The 7,565-nt window shown below is 41.7% G+C and overlaps 1 non-coding gene across 1 annotated transcript; it reads left to right on the forward strand.

The window, feature by feature from the left end:
* The first annotated feature begins 6,827 nt into the window (after positions 1 to 6,827).
* On the forward strand, positions 6,828 to 6,900 carry Trnaa-cgc (transfer RNA alanine (anticodon CGC)). Its single transcript has one exon. It is a non-coding gene; the product is annotated as a tRNA-Ala (tRNA).
* Positions 6,901 to 7,565: the final 665 nt, after the last annotated feature.

The raw sequence follows: 7,565 nt of genomic DNA on the forward strand, positions 1-7,565 counted from the left end.
GATACCATTGCTTCCAGGTTCGAGTTAGCCTTTGGCAAAGCCCTGAACAAACTAAATAAACGTGTCAGCCTGGGGTACCATAAAGTGGCTCGTCGCTTACTGATCAAATTTCAGGATACCCAAACGTTGTCCCACAGGTTCAATGGTAGTTTGTTTGAAATTTTGGATTGACATGCAAAAATGGTCGCACACAATTGGAGCCCCAAGATCAACAGTAATATGGATTTTTACAGAGCTTTTGGAAACCCGGTAGAACTGAACCAAGGACTGATTTTGATCTTTGTGTATTCCGATGTGGTGGAGTACAACGTGGTGGGACACACCTCTGTGCCGTTACTGCATGTCATTCCTTTCAAAGTGGATAGTGCCACGACCAATGACGAGGAAGGTGGAAACACTTATCACGTCCACCGGGAATTTGTACATCCTCATTATTTGCCTGTCAGTAAGTCTTATTTGGACACGGTCAACATTGCTATAAAAGGAGATTTGGGACAAAATATTACATTCACCAAAGGAAAAGTCACGGTGAAACTCCATTTTCGAAAACGGTTCTCTCACGACTCGTAAGTCATGTATCCAGTGTATCGAGGGGTTGCTCGACAGCGAGGACACGGTTTAGGAGATATGTTAAAATCGGCCTTTCGTTCGGTGGCTCCGGTGTTGAAACTGATGGTGACACGCGGATTGCACGCCTTGAAAGATGCAGCACTGACGCAAGGCAAAGAATTTCTCCAAAATGTCATCATCGACAAACAAAACCCCAAAGAAACTTTCATGAGGGCAGTCAAACATTTCTTGCTGCAAACGGGCAAAGACCTTTTGGGTCGCCAAGACACACCTATAAATGCCCTGCACGCTACCGAGTCAGGCATTCAGCAAGGACAAAGCAGAAAGAGACGACGAAGAAAACACCCTTTCACCAAACTTCACACGTCTAAAGCGAGAAAGGCCAAGAAAAGACGAACTGTTCGAGACTTAGACGTTTTCGATTATTGAGAAAGAGAAAAAAAATGATGCACCGAGAGTCTTGCGCTTGTTCCAAGTTGGAACTGGATCTGTTTGCCATGCCCCCCCCCCCCCACGATGATGACGATACAAGAATCCCAATGGGTGGAATTTCATCCCGACTCCTCATTGACCGATTCCGCTCCCATCGAGTTTGAAATCAAAGGACAACCCGAAGATTACATCGATCTGAATAGCAGTTACTTGTACTTGAAAGTCAAAGTTCTAGATAAGACAGGAGGTGATATAGACACTGAAGCAGTAGCTCCCGTCAACAATTTCATGCATTCCTTGTTCAGTGGAGTGGACTTGTACTTGAATAACAAACTAGTCAGTAGCAGCATGGATACTTACCCGTATCGTGCCTACCTGGAAAATCTCTTGACGTACGGAATAGACGCCAAGAACACTCATCTCAATGCTTGCGTGCTATGGGAAGAAGACGGTGCAGGCCAGTTTGAATTATTGGAAACTGATACAAGTGATAGAAAGAAAGAATACAATGAGGGATTTGTAGAACGAAGAAACAAAATCAAAGACGGACAGAGTTTAGAACTGATGGATCGTTTGCATTTGGACATGCGGTTGCAAGAAAAGTATTTGCTGAACGGGGTGGATGTCCGCCTGAGACTGAATCGTAGCAGTAGCGCTTTCCATTTAATGGCTGATAGTGACGGTTACAAAACTAAAATCCAAGAAGCCAGACTCTACGTGCGACGTGTGGAAGTGTTACCTAAAGTAGGTAACGACATCAGTCAGACGTTGAGCAGAATGACCGCCAAGTATCCGATCCGACGAGTGGAAGTGAAAACCTTCACCATTCCTAGGGGACAGCGATCTATGATCGAAGATCATCTGTTCCAAGGACAGCTACCCAAACGTTTGATTCTTGGTATCGTCGAAAATACAGCCTTCAACGGAGCTGCCAATAAAAATCCTTTCTACTTTCAACACTTTGGCGTGTCCAAGATCGAAGTCAGTCGCGATGGCAAAACATTGTCTACCCGACCTTTCGAACCCGACTTTGACAAGAAGAATTACTTGAGGTCGTACTTGTCCTTGTACGAAGCTACCGGACAGTTAGGAACCAACACCAGTCATGGCATATCGTACGAAGATTATGCAGGAGGCTATGCTTTGTGGGTTTTCGATTTCACTCCAGACCAAGGCAGCGACGAGGGACATTTCCACCCTATAAAATCCGGCCAGATTCGTGTGGAAATTCAGTTTGCAAAACGAGACCCTGATGAAACGGTGAACGTCATCCTGTATGCAGAATTCGATAATACGATAGAAATCAACAGTTTGAGAGAAGTCATTCTAGATTATTAGAAGCCATGGAAGACTGTTATCCCTCGTTACAAAGTGGAGAAACTTTGGAGATGGAATGTAAGGAGATCGTGGAAGAAGAATCCCAAGACAAAGACGAAGAAGTTGTCATGATGAAGTCAAGATGGCCAGAACAAGAAGCCCATTTAGTCTCCTGTTTTGCCAAACACTTGGTCGAAAAAATGACGGAATTGATCAAAAAAGAGTGTTATGGATGTCAAAACGATCATCCCAGTCAGATTCAACACGATAAATGCCTGATGTTGAGTCAAGAAGAAAAATTGGACGAGTATCTGGACGAAGCTTGGAGTCTCATCTCAGACGAAGTCGTGTTGCATCAGTGGTATAAAGACTTGCGTGAACATTCTTGTCCACCATTAACCACTCAAGAGATCCATCGTATCGAAGCTCTCCTGAATCAGAGTGAGGAGACGAAACGAAGAAACGGTTATTTGTCAGACATTTTCAAGCAAAAAGTCAGGATCGAATTGATGACTTATTATCTGTGAAGAAGAAAACACACAAAACAATGGATACCTGGGAACTTTATTACCTTTTGACCCACAGTTCGTATACGGCTTCTTGGAATCCTGTCGTCTGTGCTAAAGATGAACTCCCTCATCGCAAACCTCAAGACCATCATGCTTACGTGATCAACACGGACGACAGTCATCTCCCAGGAACCCACTGGGTAGCCGTTTACTTTCCTCAAGAAGGATGTGTGGAATATTTCGATTCGTACGGATTGCCCCCTTTGGAAGACGATATCATTGACTCTATGAGAAGAAATGCTCAGACCACCCGATTCAATAATGTGAAATTACAAGGCACAGATTCCTTGGTGTGTGGACAGTACTGTGTGTATTTTCTGCATCATCGCAGCCTGGGCTATTCCTTAGAACATTTAGTGACTCATTTTGATCCTCGTTCTTCTTCAAGAAACGATGTGAAAGTAGATCGATGGTTTTGTGACCATTATGCTTATCTTTTGTCTCAAGCTAGGAAACGTAGTGTCCATCAATGGCCTAATGATTTCCAACAGTGGAAATCACAATTTCATACACAACGTTGTCAGCCCTGTTTAAAGTAGAGTGTGAATTGAAAAAAAATGTTTGTGATTTGAAAAAAATGTTTGATGTTATAGTGTTGGATTATTGTTGAAAAAATGTTAGAGTTGTTGGTTAGTGTTAAGTGATTTTTGAATACAAAATGTTGTGTTTTGAAAAAAAAATGCCTTTGTCTGATGTTTGGCTATAAGAATGTTTGATTGATGCTCTTTGACTTCTTACTATCCCTCTCATGACATTCATTGAACGTTGCGGCTCGAAAACCGTGGAGGGATGTTTTCCTTCACGTCCGCGCTTTGACTTTAAGAACCGGGGTTGTTTCCAGTCTAACCATCCATTGTCGACTCATCCTCCCACGAAGATGTGCTCCAAACTAGCTAAGCTAAACGAAGCCTACGTGAATTTGCATAGGGTCAGACACAGTCTGATACCGAAGCCAGAAGAGATAGAGAATGTGAGAATGCTAAAAGTCACTGAAGACCTGATAGAAGAGCTCTTCAGAGAAGAAGTGAACAGGGAGAAAGAAGAATGGACAGAGAAGTACAGACTTCAGAGACAGCAGCAACAGCAACAACAACAACAACAACAACAACAGCAGCAGCAGGAACCTGAACCTGACAGAGGCTTTGTCGATTGTAGTATCGACACCAAAGAGTTCTTCTTCTCTTTCCGAAGAAGCAGACCTATTGCCAGAAAGTCTATCCTCAGAGGACATCGCATTCTTAGAAACTAAAAGATTGCCATAGCAAACAAAAAAAAAAAAAATAAAAAAAAAAAAAAAACAGCCCTTTTCAGGGCTACCCCAATACTCTAGAAAAGAAATAACCATCGATTTGCCAATGTGTGTAGGTAGAGTAGTGTGAATATAAACACTAACTCTTTTTTATAGTGTGAGGGTATGTGTTTGTGTATAGGACTGTGTGTTTGTAAGTGCTCACGTACGTTGGTGTGGATAGTAGATTAAGATCATGTCTTTTTTTTTGTGTTTGAGGTGTGGGGAGAGTAGATTTGGGGTTCGATTACTTTACGTATGTGGATAGTATATTGAAGTGATTAATGAAAAAAAAATTTTAGAATAGGAATAGGTAGTATAAAAAAGTGAGTGTTTCTTTTAGGTCCGCGCGTTGTTTTTGGTCATGATCTAGGTAAGATCAATTTTATGTTTTTAGGGGGATGTTTTCCTTCACGTCCGCACTTTTAGTATAAATTGAAACTCGTTCGGCAGTCCAGCTACCCTTGTTGATTGATCAACACCAGAATGAACACCAGACTAGCGAAACTGTTGGAACTTCATGTGCATCTGGATTATGCCAGGCGCCTGTTGAACGAACTGGCCGCGGAAGCCATTGTGGAAGAGGGAAGGATGAAAGAGGAGGAGAGAAGAAAGAAAGAAGAGGAGAAGAGAAGATACAAAGAAGAGGCGGAGAGAAGATACAAAGAAGAGGAGGAAAAGGAAAGAAGAAATTTCAGAATCCCAGAGACAGAAAATTGGGATTCTGAAGCTATTTATCCTCCCTCTGCTCTCTCCCCAAAAAAAGTAAAAAGCAACTGGGGAACAAGATATGTATGTAGCGCCAGGCCTGAAGGTGCCATCATTAGCCAGGTGTCCATGAAGTTAAAAAAAAACCCAGCCCTTTTCAGGGCTACCCAATACTCTAGAAAAGAAATAACCATCAATTTGCCAATGTGTGTAGGTAGAGTAGTGTGAATATAAACACTGACTCTTTTTTCATAATGTGAGTGTATGTGTTTGTGTGTTTGTGTCTGTGTTTGTAACTGATCACGTAAGTTTGTGTGAATAGTAGATTATGGGTTTGTTTATTGTTTCTTAGCGTAGGTGGAGAGTATAGTTTGGGTTTTGTAACGGATCACGTACGATTGTGTGGATAGTAGATTATGGATTTAGTTTGAATGATTTGAGTGTGTAAATAGTAGATTTGGGGTTCGTTAAATGTTGCTTCACGTATGTGGATAGTAGATCATATGAAATGAGAAAAGTAGGGGAGATGTTTTCCTTCACGTCCGCGCGTTGTTTGGTCATGATCTAGGTAAGATCAATTTTATGTCTTAGGGGGATGTTTTCCTTCATGTCCGTACTTTAACTATAAGAACCCACAAGGTTTGATGTTTGAACCATTCTACGGAATAATAAAAACGAAGATGGTGGTTGCAAGTGAGTTGTTCAACAATTTGGTACATATATACAATTGGATAATGGATGGTATCTATGTAGTGGAGAGACTAGAAAAAGAATGGAAGATAGCAGAGTATCTGGACTACGCTAAATGCTTAAACGTAGCAAAAGAAGTGATAGCAGAAATGATAGAAGAGGAGGAAAAGAGATTGAGAGGTATGATAAATCCCACCTATGTCAGAGTGGGGAGTTTGAAGGAAGCACTGGGTTATGTCATCCAAGTCCGGTGCTTCCTAGAACATATAGTGTATTGGACGGAGTTGTCATATGTGAAGAGGGGGCTGGACAGGTTGAAAAAAGGAGAAGAAATAATGAAACAAGTGATGACTGAAGAGGTGAAAAAGATAAAAGAAAAATGGAGTCAAGAAAGACAGGATAAGGAAACAATAAAGAAGAAAGAGGCCTTTGACAAAGTCAATCAAAACTGGATCAAGATACAAGAGAAGTTCAGAGCTATGGGTCACCCAGACTGGTTACCAGAAAAAGAAAAGAGGAAGAACAAAGGAATTTGGGGAAAGATTAGGGGTTGGATGAGGAAATGGATGAAATAGAAGAAGAAGCAGAAGAAACCCAAAGGCCCTTTTCAGGGCCACCCACATTTCTCGAAAAGAGATAGCCTTTCGATTGCCTACCCCTTTTTAAAAAAATAAAAAAAAAAAATAAAAAAATCCCATGTTCAATTTCCCTTGTCGCTCAACAGTCCCACGATTTTTCTCCATGTTCATTTCCCTTGTCAAACAGTCCCACGATTTTTCTCCATGTTAATTTCCCTTGTCGCCAGAGTGTCCCACGATTTTTCTCCATGTTAATTTTCCATTGTCGCCAGAGTGTCCCAGGGGGTCCTGTAATGCTAATTTCCATTGTCGCTAGGGTATCCCTATTCACTACTTATAAAGATATTTGTTCTTCACACAAATGATATAATAAACAATGTTGTAGTGTTGGTTTTTTCCCTCATTTTTGTCTTTAAAACGAACATGTATAGTCGTTACAGAAAAACAAGAGGGACATGAGTCGCTCACCAAAATCTGCCACTACTATAAGATATGGACAAATTTGAAAAACTAAACGCGATACATTGTTTACAAGGATTGTCATGATGCCAGAAGGCGTTGTGTGTCCACCCGTTCGCTCGTCCGGGCAAATTTAATCCAACGCGATATTTTGATTACAAGGATTATCACGCTGCCCGAAGATGTTGTACGTCCACTCATTCGTTCCTCCGTACCGCTCCGGTGGCCTAGTGGTTAGAGCGTCCGCCTCGCATGCGGGTGGTCGTGGGTTCGATCCCCGGCCGGGTCATACCAAAGACTTACAAAAATGGTACTAACAGCTGCGTCGCTTTTCGCTCAGCATTAAGAGGTTAGTGTTAGGACTGGTCGGCCCGGTGTCAGGATAATGTGACTGGGTGGGACATCATGCTACATGTCTGCGGCATGATGCCCCAGTGCTAGACATCACTATAAACTGCCACATTGCAGACATCGTAGCGATATGACTGAAACATTGTTAAAGCTACGTTAAAAATCAAAATCACATCACATCACATCGTTCCTCCGTTACCTCTCATTCATTTTAGCTCACCTGGCCTTGCCATGATCACTTGTTCGTCGTCCGTCCGTCCGTTAACTTTTTAATGTCAACACTCTACCATGTTCCGATCTATACCAAACTTGGCAAGATTATTTATACTGATGAAGGCTCGGACGAGTTTTGAAAACACTCACCAATATCGGATAATAAACTTCAGAGTTATGTTCCTTGATTAAGAACACTTCTATACTTTGCCTTGTCAACACTCTAGCGCCTTTGTGTTGCATCTGATCATTACAAAACTCCGTTAGAAACTTAATATTGATGAAAGCTTGGACGAGTCTGAAAATCATTAATACCGGATAATAAATATCAGGGTCCAGTTTTATCAAAGAGCTTAAGACAATTTTAATAAGTTAATTTTTGTAATAGGG

Source organism: Sinohyriopsis cumingii, chromosome 12 (assembly GCF_028554795.1).
Source record: "Sinohyriopsis cumingii isolate HCF-2022 chromosome 12, ASM2855479v2, whole genome shotgun sequence".
NCBI classification, from domain to species: domain Eukaryota; kingdom Metazoa; phylum Mollusca; class Bivalvia; order Unionida; family Unionidae; genus Sinohyriopsis; species Sinohyriopsis cumingii.